The 14,621-nt window shown below is 40.7% G+C and overlaps 1 pseudogene; it reads right to left on the reverse strand.

Annotated features, from left to right (window-relative positions):
• Window positions 1-7,123: 7,123 nt before the first annotated feature.
• Window positions 7,124-13,877, reverse strand: LOC123055858 (probable serine/threonine-protein kinase WNK9; annotated as a pseudogene).
• Between the last annotated feature and the right edge of the window lie 744 nt (window positions 13,878-14,621).

Here is a 14,621-nt window from a genome sequence, read left to right on the forward strand (position 1 = left end):
ACTCCCCGTGGTCGTCTGTATGTACAAGCATTATCTCTTTATTAGGAAAATCATATCTCTAGATTTAATACAATCTTATTTCTCTATCCCAGACAAATGAAATATTTAATTTACTAACTCATATTAATGTATACACCGAAGGATTGCAACGGAGTACGTCTGCTAATAAATCAGAGAAGATGTAAAAGATCCAAACTTGCTTAAAACAATTTTGTTTCTTTACTATTTCTTTAAGTTACTGAATAGTTTTTATGAGGTATAAAATTTTCGCATATAAAAATACAATAGTTACAATATGCGATTTGTCTATTAAAATATTAAATTGGTAACGGTGAAATTATAATAAATTTTTTGTTCACTTATTTTCTCACTGAAAAATAATGCTTTGGCCTTTTATGTCACTTGTTTGGTTGACTGTATATTAACTCATTGTAGTTATCTTTTGATGTGTTGATTTGGCAGCTTTTATTATGAAGCTAAGCTTCTAGACACACATCTGATCTGGTAGTTATTTGTATGAGTTGACAAGACATTCGACATGAAGCTATTAGAATACACCCCGTTCGACTGGTATGACATATTTTCTTCTGTCTTGAACTCGTCGTGCTCCTGGTAACATGGGATTTCCTTGCTACTAATGTATCGTATTGCATATGTCTGTTTTTAGTGTAGATGTGTTCTTTGATCAACCAAACCTTGGTGAATGTACAATCAGGGGGAGCCTTGATGCCTTCTCATGTAAGAGTAAGATCCACAAAATTTTGATAACCTGAGTCCATTACATCATGACAATAGGGTCAAGCTCCACTTTAATTTGCAGGCAAAGCATGCAGGAAATGATTGTTGGCTTTCAATAAGCTTTGAATATGAGGTACATACTTTCCATCAGCTTATGATTTACGACAACTGCTTTTCTTTTAGCGCTGATGTTGATAAGTAGGCATTGACGTGTTAGTTATATATAGTTCGTATTGCCAAATATGTAGTTCATGACTTGTTCTCATTGACGTGATATTTCGAGTTCTAGTTGACATATCTTGGATACAGTTATACGAAACGAGGAATTATAGGGTGCGTCGCAAAACAAATGTTTAATATATCCAAAACAACAAAAAGTATTTAAACCTATATATACCATCCAATGCATTTTATAGTTATCCGTATTGCCAAATAGATAATTCTCAATTCGATCCCTAACAAAGCTGTAGTAGCCATTTATTTGCGACATATGAATATGCATCGGACCATAGTCAGTCGTTTAAAACCCTCAATGCCGCTCCAATTTCAGCCGGTATGTTTCCAGCTGCTTCATTGTTTTTTATCGTCAGCATCTGGACCAGCAGGTTCTTTCTGAGCTGTATTGAATCCTAGAAAAGATGGGAAAATAGTAATTTATAAATTGCTGGAAAAAAATTGCACGATAAACCTCGTTATTGTGTACTTACGTGAGTGGTCTTCCTACCAGAATCAATAGTACCATTCTGGTGGGCCATCTCCTGTAGGACAAGGAAAGCGGAGTCTTTGCTGTTACAAAAAAAGAAACTATATGAAAACTATAACGGTGTGCTTATAACGCGTGTGATCAATTTAGTATATTACCGCCTGCCGGTTGAAGAGATGCCGTGCGGTGACCAGTCCATAAGATTGTTATTCCAACCAGGGATCCTCATCTGCAACACATTGTTGAACTCTTGTTTCAACATTGTGATTTCCTTCCTCGTTTCAGTGCTATGAAAGCTGTATGGTCCACCATAGACGTCGATTGATGGATCAATTGGGAGAACCCTCCTAGTTTCCATGTCGACTACAAGTAGTCCGTACAAAGAATCCACGGAAACAAATGGTAGTAGATACTGTTGTAAATAGACACATGTTAGTACAAAATATAATAAGCAAATTAAATTATAAGAACGAGTCTCTTACGATGTTAGAGTTGAACACATCATATTTAGGAAACGGCCGAACAATGGCATTGTCAATCAGCACTGCGATGCGTGTTTCTTGCTCCATCGAAGAGTGTCTGAGGGCCCGTGCAAGAGAATGAAACTGCAAGTCAAAAAAATGTTTGTTTCCAAGCATTCTTGTACCTGCAGTGCTCTCTACTTCAGCGCTCGCAAGCTTACGAACTGCAAGATTGAAGCATTCGGGATGAATTTGTCCAAAAAGGCTAATTGTTTCCTGGAGCGTCCGTAGGCTGATTTCAATCTGATATGGTCGTTCGCTTCTAATCCAAATTGTGCTGCCCAAAAAATGCAGACCAATCTTTACCAAATAACATCCATCCATCTCTGTATCACATTTAGACTAACTATTTTGTATAATATAAAGCAGTGAAAAAAGTTATTTAATTAAAAACATGCTAGCGCTTTTGTGATAACCTGGTAGCTATTTTTTCTGTAATAATGTTTTAGATGTATAAAAATAACATGGGCACATGTACCATAGGTAAAAAGGTGTGATACAGAGGCACACATAAAATATATAACACCGGTGTAACAGTGCATAAAATATATACACTAAAATATATAACACCTAGACAACCAAACATAATATAGTGGACTATCATGGTTAATTATGTCTAGCCTGCTGTGTACGAGAGTAATATGCAGAGCAATACAACTTACTTTAGTGCCTCATCGTCTTGGACAACAGTGATAAATTGAAAAATGTATTCAACGGCATCTGCTAGGGCATTCACGTTGCCCGCAGCCTCCTGAGGGGCGGGCAAAGCCTCTTGTGGTGCGAGATGAACATCCACTGGTTCGTGCACAGCCTCCATTGATGAGAGTGGTGAGTGATCGAAAATTGGTGAAGACTGGGGTGGGTGTTGAAACAGGAGCTCGTCAGAGGTTATATGAAGGGATCAGATCCTGTTTGACAGCTGCATTTTCGAGACTTAAGTGCCTTCCACATAATACGGCAACTTCCATTTTTGAAAGCCAAATAATAAGCAAACTTTTGATTACACCTGATTTTCAACATCGGAGGCATTAAGTCTCACAGCACATGGTACCTAAGGCAGATGGAAGGTGCCCCATATCCTTCCATCCGTGCATGTCTATATTATTCATTTCCTAGTAGAAATTATTTTCAGCTCCGGACGGATCATATCTTTCTCCGATAAGTGGAAGGTGCCCCATATATTTCCCAAACAAAACATATAAAGAAACCGGCCCCCTATCCCAAACAAACTATCTATATAATTTATGTGTATTTAATCAGTTCAACGTGTACTATAAAATTTTGTCTACATATTTTTGCAAACTGTTCAACGTGTTTTAAAAATCATCGTGTAAAAACAATAAAGTCTATAAATGTGTTAAACCATGTCAAACGTGTTTGTAGAAATTTAAGAATAATTTTACACATTATTTTTTGTAATACATGTAGATTTTTTTTATAGTTTTCTTACTATTTTTTGAGTGCATGATGTACATTTTTCAAAAACACTTCTAAAATTTCCTAATACACGAGAATTTTTTAAAACTATGTTGAATAGTGTTTTCTTCAAATGCATTAACACTTCCTTCAAGTTTGTGCCAGCTGTAATATTTTCTTACATTTCCTTGTTCAAACAGGAAAGAGAAAATCAAAAAATAAACATGAATTAGGGAAATAAATAAAAAGAAACCTATTGAGATCAGCTTACAACTCTTTCTTGCATTTCATGTGTAACTAGTACAATGCCCGTGCGTTGCCACGGGCATTTGAAATATTTTGTTGGAGTTCTATATATAAATATAATGCATGTTAAATTTCATATGTATAGAAAAAATAGCAACAATGGTAATAATTGAGAACTACTTTTCTGTGTGGGAAACTTTCAATCTATTCATCTTTAAACATGGTGGTATAAAGAACATCGGAGATAATAGAAATTACAAACCACCTAGCGACGACTACATACACTGGAGTGATACGAAGGTGTGCCACTGTCATCGCCCCTCCCTTGTTGGAGCCGCGCAAACCTTATTATAGTTGACAGTCGAGAAGTCGTTGTGCTAAGGCCACGTAGCACAAGGGCACCAGAGCAACAAGCATCGCCCGATTAAGAAAGTCGTAGATCGGAAGAATCAAACGTGTAAACATCCAAATGAAGATGAACACAACGCCGCCGTCATCGCCCCTCCCTCGTTGGAGCCGTGCAAACCTTATTATAGTTGCCAGTCGAGAAGTCGTCGTGCTAAGGCCACATAGCACAAGGGCACCAGAGCAACAACCATCGCCCGATGAAGAAAGTTGTAAACGGAAGAATCAAACCTGTAAACATCCAAATGAAGATGAACACAGACCAGATCCAAAAAGATTCACCAAAGACCTGCACCGACCGAATCCCGCGAGATCCGACGGAGACACACCTCCGTGCGCCCTCCGACGACGCTAGACGCACCACCGGGATATGGATAGAATGTGGGAGACATTATTCCTACCGAGGGACATCACCGCGGCACACAGTCCCAACAAAGACTATGAACCTAACAAGAACGAGAACGAGATCCCTCCCGCCGGCGTGGGGCCGAGGTCCTTCGCACCTCCATGGCCCAAAAGACCACCGGAAACGGGGAGGATCGGCGGCGGCGCCGACGAGAGGAAGAGGAAAGCTTGAGATCTTTTCTTGTGGAAGAGGAAAGAGAAGGCAAAGTTTATTTCTTGTTATAACTGGCAGCAGCACCGATCATAATCACAATAATTTAAATCTACTAAACTTACAATGTAAGTTGATAGCGTAAAGTATTTTGACGATGTATACATAGAGAGTGAAGATCCAACAATAATTTGTTATGAATTAAGATCTACTTGACGTGTATAAGATATTCTTGCGCAATATCAGGAATGTTGTCTTTAGCTTCATTTGCATGATATTTGAGCAAGTATAATAGAACTTCTTTCCAACTGATAACCATCCTGCACAGGCAATATATGTAGTTAGCACTAATATTTCACGTGGAAGATCTAAAAATGTGCAACGAGAATACTCACCTTGCAAACCGAACGAATCAATTCTTCATCGTTCCATGAGAGCATGAAATCAAAAACAATATAGCCAGGTACATCCTTGTAATTGAATTAATTAATAATATCCAGACTCTTGTCTAAAGTTCAACGCTTCTCAAGTCCCAGTAACTATTTTATATGAAAAATAGAGTAGAGTTTGAGGCAAACAAAAGTTATATAAAGAGGACCAAAAATAACGGATAGATCTTTAACACCAGCTTGAAATCCAACACCTGCTTTAGTTTATGTTTGTGGTTACAACAGCAGCAAGGTCACTCCGTTTGACCGAGCATCAACTGAGGCCAATACTTGAATCTCGTATTTTTTGGCATTGACGACCGATAGATACCAATGAGACATGTATGTTGCAACAGGGGCATACATAACCTATATGTTGCAACAAGAGCATGCATATTTTATTATTTCAACACCAATTGCATCAGTCCTCCAAAAACACCAATTTGATCTAACATACACCATTTCCTTTATCATTAAGTCACTCACATACACCATTTCCTTTATCATTAAGTCACTATTCTTATTCCTCCACCACCCTCTATCCATCTATCTCGGTCTCGAACTATGAACCCTCTCTGCTTATTTTCTACCTTGTGCATCTTACTTGTCCATCCTCTCAGATTTCTCGCTTCAATTAATTCATTGCTCAATTATACACATAATAATATATTTAGGTGCGGTGTTTTTTTGGGGATCTGAAACCACCTAAGTGCCTGGAGAAAAATAGGTCATTCGATTCTCGTGAGTTGTCTGTCAATGAAATCTGAACCAAATAGTTGGACATCTTTCTTCTAACATAAAATATTTTTCCTTAGACGAAGAATAACAACTTCCTTCCCCAACATGATTTGCCCATTCCTCCCCCTCCCCATGTGTCACCAGCCCAACCGGCTGCTCTTGTTCCCTACGATCGGTGGTGCTGCCTCACCAACATGCCATCTCCGTCTCCTCCGTCGTGCTACCACCGCCGGCGACCATCCCCTCTACACCTCCTTGGGCATCAAATTTTCTAAGGAAAACACACACACCCCACCGGAAACATCAAGATTTGAATCCCCTCCACCTGGGCCGCTTCTACATGTCATCGCCGGCTCCAGGTCACTCCTGGCCGATACCTTGCCGGCGTCCCCGCATCTCGCTGGTGCTCACCACGACACCATCGTCTTCTGTTATGAGGCTTTGTGCCGCTTTCACAAGAATCAACCGACACAATTGAAAGTTTAGTTGCCTGTGAAATAGCAATTGCACTAAATTATACATATGTGCATGTGGAATTGGGGAAGACAATGCTTCACATTTAATTTTTGTCATTGGGCATATTCACGTCCCTAGACTACGCAAATGATTTTGGGACGCATGAATAAAGACATGTTGAACTTTGTATAGTGAGTTGGATTGCTTGAACATACATCATCTTACAACAATACCAGATTTCAAGGGCATGCAAACCCCAAGGAACAAATATTGCTAATCATATTTAGACAAATTAAAATCAAAGTGACAAACATTGCTTAGAGAATGGCAACCTAGAAGTGTATTACACAAAGTGCCACTGAAAGGACTTCCAGTTTTGATTATTTTGGAACAAAATAATTGAACTAATTCCATTTGCAATTAATGATACTAACATATGATGCCAATGACAATTGTCAACATTGGAGGTACTAAGGCTCAACCAATATGAAAAGATTGCATCACTTACTCAGGAGGAGAGAGGTTATAATCTAGCAAAATTGCAACATCTTTACAGTAATTCACCAAATTTTTGAAAATGGTACTCTTAACTATTACAAGAATCCTATCGTCCTTCATACACAGGAAAGAATGACTAACAACACATGTCAGCATGTGTAACTATACTAAAGTTGTACTAAATCAAGGGACGGAGGGAGTACATGTGAAGTATTAGGTACTACAATGTGAACACTATCTAGCCAGAATACTATAATAAGCACAGACCAAAACAACAGAGTTGACATAATGTTGAAACTAACAATAAAATACCGCCTACAAGTAGTCATGCCAAATGAACAAACAACAACCTGAGTCAAAACTTTCTACCATCCAACACAAGCCCAGCCAAAGCACTTGCTGGCTGTGCGAAGGCTCAGGACATCAAGTGGTGCGCTTCTCCACTATGTCAGTAATTTTTACATAGAAATTCCATGTAGGATCAATATCTAGTTTACATAGAAGATCAGGGTCCTCATTATTCCATAGTTTCCTTTATTTCCTAGAATACTAACTATATGTGTTCGTTTCAAGAGTATTACACTTGGTAGCAGTGTGTTCCGATGCATCCAGGAGAAATTAGAGTAGTGAATGCATTAGGACCCTGCAAAATAATATAAGCGTAGATGAAATTCTTACACATACACAACATCTGGCTCTATATCCTAGCTCCCGCGTTCTTCTCACCAGGACTCGTGTTGAAGTCATCATGCCGCTGCCGCCCTGTGTTGAAGTTGCATCAACTCCTCGTGTTGATGCCCACGCAGTGGCACCACTGTGCCGTAACAATCTGGGGTGGCTTAGTGTCCTTTTGTGCCCCCATCTCCAGCTCATTGCGCGCAAATGGATCACAAGTTCCCTTTTTCAGAAGGTAAATCATGAGCACATTAATCTTCTCGGAAGGTATAATTTGGTGTGCACCCATATAGAAACAACAAAAGTGGCTCTCAAATATTTCAAATATAGGCCTGCTAAAATACAACACCCACTCAAGAGGGAAGTCACACAACTTGATGATTCGAGATGCTGTCATTGAAGCTATTCTTGTCTGTACTACAAAACAAAGATCAAGGCAATTAAAACTATCACCAGATCATGAGTGTGTAAGACAATATATATGCTGTGTTAAACTGTAATTTTTCATGGCTTGCGAGCAATTCGCAGAACATCCATCGAACATTGCCATGTAGTTAGATATCTCCTACACCGTCAGATTTTTTAAATCTCATACTACCACCTCCAATTGATGATTCAGGCCCTGTTTGATAGCTCTATATTTTCTAAGTATTCTGGAAATACTACAGTTTTTAGGATTACCATGGTTTTAATTACTTTGAGGCCCTGTTTGATAGCAAAGTATTTTTTAAGTATTCTTAGAATACTGCAGTTTTTTTACTTACCATGGTTTTATTTACAGTGACCTGTTTGGTTAGCACTAAAAACTGTATTATCAAAACCAAAGTATTTCCAATACTATGGTAAATTCTCTGTATAAAAAAAGGAACCCTTGTCTTCTTCTTTTTTTTAAAACAGAGCAAGCGAAAGAAAAGAACCCGTCGCTGGCTATTCTCAACAGACTCGTCTCGCTATCGAGCCATAGCCTCTGTCACCGCCGCCGCCACCGTCCAAAAGTGTCGACCATTTCCAGAGCCACAGAAAGGCTGGTATCTTGGTCCACATCGAATGGGAACTCGACATTCTTAAAACAACCTGAAACAATTTGACGTGTCAGTGTAGGATGAAGTGTCAAGTTCGTCGAAAAGAGGTTTCTTGGGTGCTCTACTTACCACTGGGATCAGGAAATCTTAGCGATAAATTAACATGGTCGGTGACATGCATGTCTCCTTTTAGTGAGAATTCACCCTTCCATAGCATGAAACTGGCAGACTGCCGCCCATCTTTAGTCACACTCGAGATCAGGGAGACTGAAATAGGAGGCGCTGGGATAGGCTTGTCTTTCTGGAGGAAACAGTTCTTCAAGAGCTCACTTGCACAAAGTCTTTCAGCTGCCGGAGCCAAACAGATTTCTATGAAACCTCTGAAAGCACAGCTGGTTTTATACCCTATATAAAAAAACATTGGAAAAAAATCAGTTGTTGTTTGATAGATAATCTTTCAAAAAGGATGGGTACTTTGTGGACCCCAAAGCACTTACTTCACAAATTTTCTTGTATATCCATGGCTTGCCTTCGCATTCACTATATGGTTATTCACATGTCACCATTTCAAGCATGCACATCCCAAATGAATATATATCCACCAACTCGTTGTAATTCCCAGTGAAGAGTTCTGGTGCCATAAACTCTAATGTGCCTGCATTTTGATGACACAACTCTTGTTAGTACAAGCCTTCCTAAAAATGTTATTTCTAAGACAAAGTACGTTGTGAGTGTGTCGTATCATTAAGAGTAGATCTACAATAAACAGAATATATGTATATATTTCACACATCTGTAGCTGTTAGAAAAACACAATTCCACACACCTTTGATACTTCTCGTTTTCCGTTGATGCAAAAATGTCGCCAGACCAAAGTCGCCAATCTTCACTTGTCCATCATGACCGTTTATGAATATGTTGTCACACCTTAAATCCCTATGAATAATGGATGGTTCCTGACTCTGAAGATATTCCAGCCCTCTCAATATCTGTATTGCCCATCCTCTCATAGCCTTCATACCGACTTTATTGTGCTTCTTACGGAACCTGGTTATCATTCCAAATTGCAATGATCAGAATGTACTGAATGAAAGGGCGATAAAGGTGAAATCTATGCGTGGTTAAATTTCAATCAAACTTTCTCCACACAACAGCAGAATCCAACATGGTTGGTTACTAAGAAACCAATTCAATAAAGTACATCAACTTATAAACGGAAAGGGTAATCCATAACTGAATCAGGCAAAGCATTACGAACGAGGCGGACTGGAGTTTATATGCACATGACCTACATGTACGGGAATGTTTTCATTAGCATGCCTAGTCTAGAACATAAAAGGTGCAAGCCCATCCCTTTGCCGCAAGCATTCAAAATAACAAGCCTACTGTTCAACATTTTCTCCAGTAAAATACAGGTTGCCAGGCAGGTCATACTAACTCCACGGGTTACAAAATATACAGGCAATCCAATAATATAAACATCAAGGAGAAATCCTTAACGGGAAAGCAAGAAGAAATCAACCGATCTGGGACAATTCGAAGCAGCAGACCTTAACGGGGTTGAAGCAGCAGCCTTCCCCTCGTGCTCATCATCGCCTCCATGGCCTGCACACAGCCACCACCGTCACTCGGCCTGCTGCTGCTGCTAAAACAACAACAACAACCACCACCAATTAGCCTAGTAAATCCAAAAATCCAATTGTGATGAAAAAACATGTCCACATCATGTGACTGCTGCAAACTGGACCCTTTTTTTGATACGCACATGGCTGCTGCAATACAAGCACACACAAAAAAGACATCTTGTAGTAGGAGGCAGGGAGGGTTGGAGCAGAGCATCTTCTCCATGGACCTCCTCTCTCTCCCACATGCCCTTGAATTCCTTGACACAATACAAGCAGACATCAGATGTTGGAGATGAAGAAGAAGACAAGGGTAGGGGAGGAGGGATTGGTACCTACCCTGGTCGAGGGGAGTTTCATCTCCATGGCATCCCACGGAGGGAGGCTCGACGATGGCGGGCGTCCTTGGAGGTTGAGGAAGAACTGGTCGTCCTCGAGCAGGACAAATTCATCCAGGAGACAGAGCTGCACGCGGGGGCTGGGTAGGCGTCGGAGATGAACCGCCGGAGTCGCCGGAGTTGGAGGCGACTGAAGCCCTTGCCACCGGGGAGCGGCGAATCCAGCCGGATGGGTGGACGCAGCGGCGCGAGGCGAGCACAGGAGGAGTGTGATGCGCGCCGTCGGAATCAACCAGCCGAGATCTAGATGGCGGCGGCGGAGAGAGAGTTGGGTGAGTGTGTGCGGGTGCATGGAGAGGGCGGTGGTGGTTGGGTGGCGCCCGCGAAGGAGTGGTGAGGGGGCGAGACACCGGCGGCGGCGTATGGAACCCTAGCCTAGGTCCGCAATGAAGGCGGTGGCTCGTCTCGTTCCTCGGCGGCGGCGGCTCGTCTCGGATCGGCGGCATTCCAGGGATCCGCAAGCGCGAGGGAGGCGGCGAAGGTATGGATGCGAGTGCGAGGGCAGCGGTGACCTGGCGGCGACGGCTCCTCTCATTCCCCGGCGGCGGCGGCTCCTCTTGGGGCTGGGGCGTCGTTTGAGAGATGAAGCAGATCAAGATCTGATGAGCCTCGTTGACTGTTTTCTTACGTGCGGCCTGAGATAGGAAAGAAAACCAAACGAAAAAAAAACGACGAAAAAAAACCTACGAAAAAAACCGGACGAAAATGATGGGACGAAAATAAACCCGGAACGGAGACTACCAACTAAGACATTAGGAGTAGAGATACCTATTGAGATGCATATACCTATTTTTTCGTCCTCTGAATCAGTCATTAGTGCCTCCTTTATTTTATTGTTATTTAACGTCATAGGTAGGTATATATGGCTATTCTGTTTAGAGAAAGTTCATACATACAACACATTCTTTTTTCAATTATATTATATTTGAACAAGATGTGACTCCATTAGAGTAGCTTAATAATATTTTTCTTCCTACCCCCCCCCCCCCTCAAATCAGAAAATGTTGGTAACGTATACTGTTTGCCGGAAAATGCTGGCACCGTCTAGTACTTTATGTACTCAATAAGAAAACACTTTGGCGGGGACTTATTTTGGTTACTCTATTCAGGAACACATACAATATAATCAGCTGGTTATCAGAAACATCATGACCATGACAGAGAAATGTGGATCATGTGCGAACTTGAAGATCAAAGGCAATTGAAGGTACGTGCCTTATATCCAGCATGTTTTTAATTTGGCTATCCCATAGCTGGCATGTGACGATTGCCGACAAAGTAAACCTCGTATCGTATAGCAATGCGTGTATGGATGGAGCTACACGATACGAGTTAGTATATGATGTGAGGCATGACTGAAAACATCACTTGCCGGCTGAACCTGCCATGGTCCATTACAAAATGCCTCCGGTTCACCTGGAGCAACAAACTTGCTCCTGACGGCACGGGTATTATAGTACAAAATATACATAGAAGCCAAAATATATAGATAGAACCAAAACAAGCAGACAACGTTGAAGCGAATACGAAGCTAGAGGGTGCCATCAAACCGTTTATTCCCTACATATATATAATCCAATATATTATTCATATTGCCAAAAGGATAAATCTCATTTTGATCCCTAACAAAGTTCTATTAGCTTATTATATTTGCGACATTTGAATATGCATCAGTCCATAGTCATTCGTCCAAAAACCTCAAGGACGCTGTAATTTCAGCTGGGATGTTTCCAGCTGCTTCATTGCCTTTGATCATCAGCATCTGGACCAGTAAGTGCTTTCTGAGCTGTATTGAATCCTGAAAAACATAAATAAAAATTTAATAAATCGCTGAAAAATGAATTGCACAACAGACCTATGTGATAGGAAGAACATAAATTTATAATTAACAAATCTATGGAAGACAGAAACTTGTTATATATGCATGTACCGAAGTCCTGGACATGTTATGCCCGAGAGTATCATCTTGGTGAGCCATCTCCTGTAGGACTTTGAATCCAGAGTCCAGGCCGTGACCAAAAAACTCCATATGTTAGAACCTATATCAATGTGGCTATAATATGTATGACCAATTTAAACTATTACCGCGGGGCTGTAATATAGGTATGATCTTGTGGCCAATCCACGAGTTGGGGATTCAAACCAGGCCTCCCCTGTTGCAATACACTGCCAAATTCTTGCAAAACTATCAGGGCTTCCTTCTTAAGTTCCTTGTCATGAAAGTCCTCTGAGCCTAGGAATGACTCATTGGAATGATCAATCAGGAGAGTCCTCCTATTTTCAATATTAACTGCAAGGAGGCCGTAGGAGGAATCCACCAAATACAATGGCAATAGGTACTGCAATAGGTATACAAAGTTAATGGTGAACAGGTAGTATACACACCAATTTTTTAGAATGATAATCCTTACAATGGACGGGGTCATGAGCACGTTGTATTTCGGCAAAGGCCGTACAATAACAGTGTTAATCAACAAGTTGGTGCGTTCAGCTTGGCCTAAGCTAGCCTGACTCAGCACCCGTGCTAGGCGATGGAATTGCAAATCAAACATATGCGTGGAGCCAACAAAGTCTGTTCCTGCGTTCCTCTGTATCGCGTCGCTAGTAAGCTTACGCACTGCAAGATCGAAGCAGCTCGGATTGACCCATGTATCACCTCGCATGGTGTCTTGGATAGTCCGTAGACTTAACTCGATCAAGGATGGACGAGGGCTCCTGATCCATATTGTGCTGCAAACAAACCGGCATGATAGCAAAGCTGTTAGAAAAATAAGGGTATCAAAAAAATGTAGTACTTCAATGTGTGGGCAAACAATAGTACATTTTTTCAAAACTTTAGTAAGGTCTGAAATGTATGTATCTTCTAATTGGAGTTGTACTGTCATTTGAGGAGAGAAGTACTATTTCTTAAGATAACGAAATCTATTATGACATGTTAGGTTGTAATGTATTTCTGTAGTATTACAGTTATGAAAAAATCTGTAGATGGTACATGTATCATGCACCAGGACCCGTTGCAATATACTACCGTTCAAAGAAAATTTGTAGTTTAAAATAACGTGCTATGGATGGTACTATCATGGCGTAATGTAAAAGGATAATATTAGGGCATGGCCAGTTTTTTGCAACCACTGCGTTAGATCTTAAGAACCTTATGGACCTAGAAAGGATAGCATGATCCTAACCAGTACATGCATGCAACAACTTATGAACGTGACCAACTAATCGCCATGGTTAGGTGAAAGAACAGATTTTTACTCGGGTTTAAAATAAGAAGCCGATAATGCAAACTATACTGGTAGTGATCTGCAGCTAACAAGTGCAAATAAAGTATAGATGGAGTTTAGGGCTGCCAGAACAAACTCTAGTTCCTCCTCGTCTGAGGAAACCATGACGTAGTTGTAGATGTACTCGCCTGCGTCGTCCACTCCATCAAAAATCGGCATTGCAGCCATTACCGCGGGCAGAAAGTCGTCTTAGCACTAGGATGAGCGAGCGAGGGGGCATTGGACAATGGTGGACTCACAGCCAGACCATATATATGAGTGTCGGAGGGGAATTGTCCGGCACCAGGTCGGTGAGGCATTAGCATGTTGTATGGATTGGAAGGTGCCCTTATCCTTCCATCTTTGCATTTTTCCATTACAAAACCTTGCTAATAAACGGACAAGCAATTATTTTTATTCCTTACTGCACTGGGCAAATAAATAAACGCCGGATTATATATCAATTATATACGTCTCCCTTTCCCGACCGAAACAAGCAGGATTTAACTTTCCTTATAAGCAAATCCGATTAAGGGAAAATTAATGGCCAAACTGGGAAACCCAATGAACGTATGGTAGGCCACACCGGGAGATTGGATACTATAACGTATTGGAAGGAAAGTTGTGATTCGGCGTGATCAACCCAGTAGTACTTTACAAGGAAAAACACCGAACATGCCATTATATAAACACCGGATATGATCACCTGCCGTAATAATACTAAGTCTGCCGATAATATATTATTTGTTTCAGGATATTATATGGGGATTTTGGCTTCTTTTATTATGGATATATATACTAATAAGTCTGCCGATATTAAAATTAAGTTATTTCCTTTTCCGGTTTTGTTATGTTTTAAACATGCAGAAGATAAATAGTAGGACAAAAACTTAATATTCATCCTTTTAACAGTTTCTTGCTAATGGCATCGAC

This window comes from Triticum aestivum, chromosome 2D (genome assembly GCF_018294505.1).
Source record: "Triticum aestivum cultivar Chinese Spring chromosome 2D, IWGSC CS RefSeq v2.1, whole genome shotgun sequence".
In the NCBI taxonomy this organism is placed as follows: domain Eukaryota; kingdom Viridiplantae; phylum Streptophyta; class Magnoliopsida; order Poales; family Poaceae; genus Triticum; species Triticum aestivum.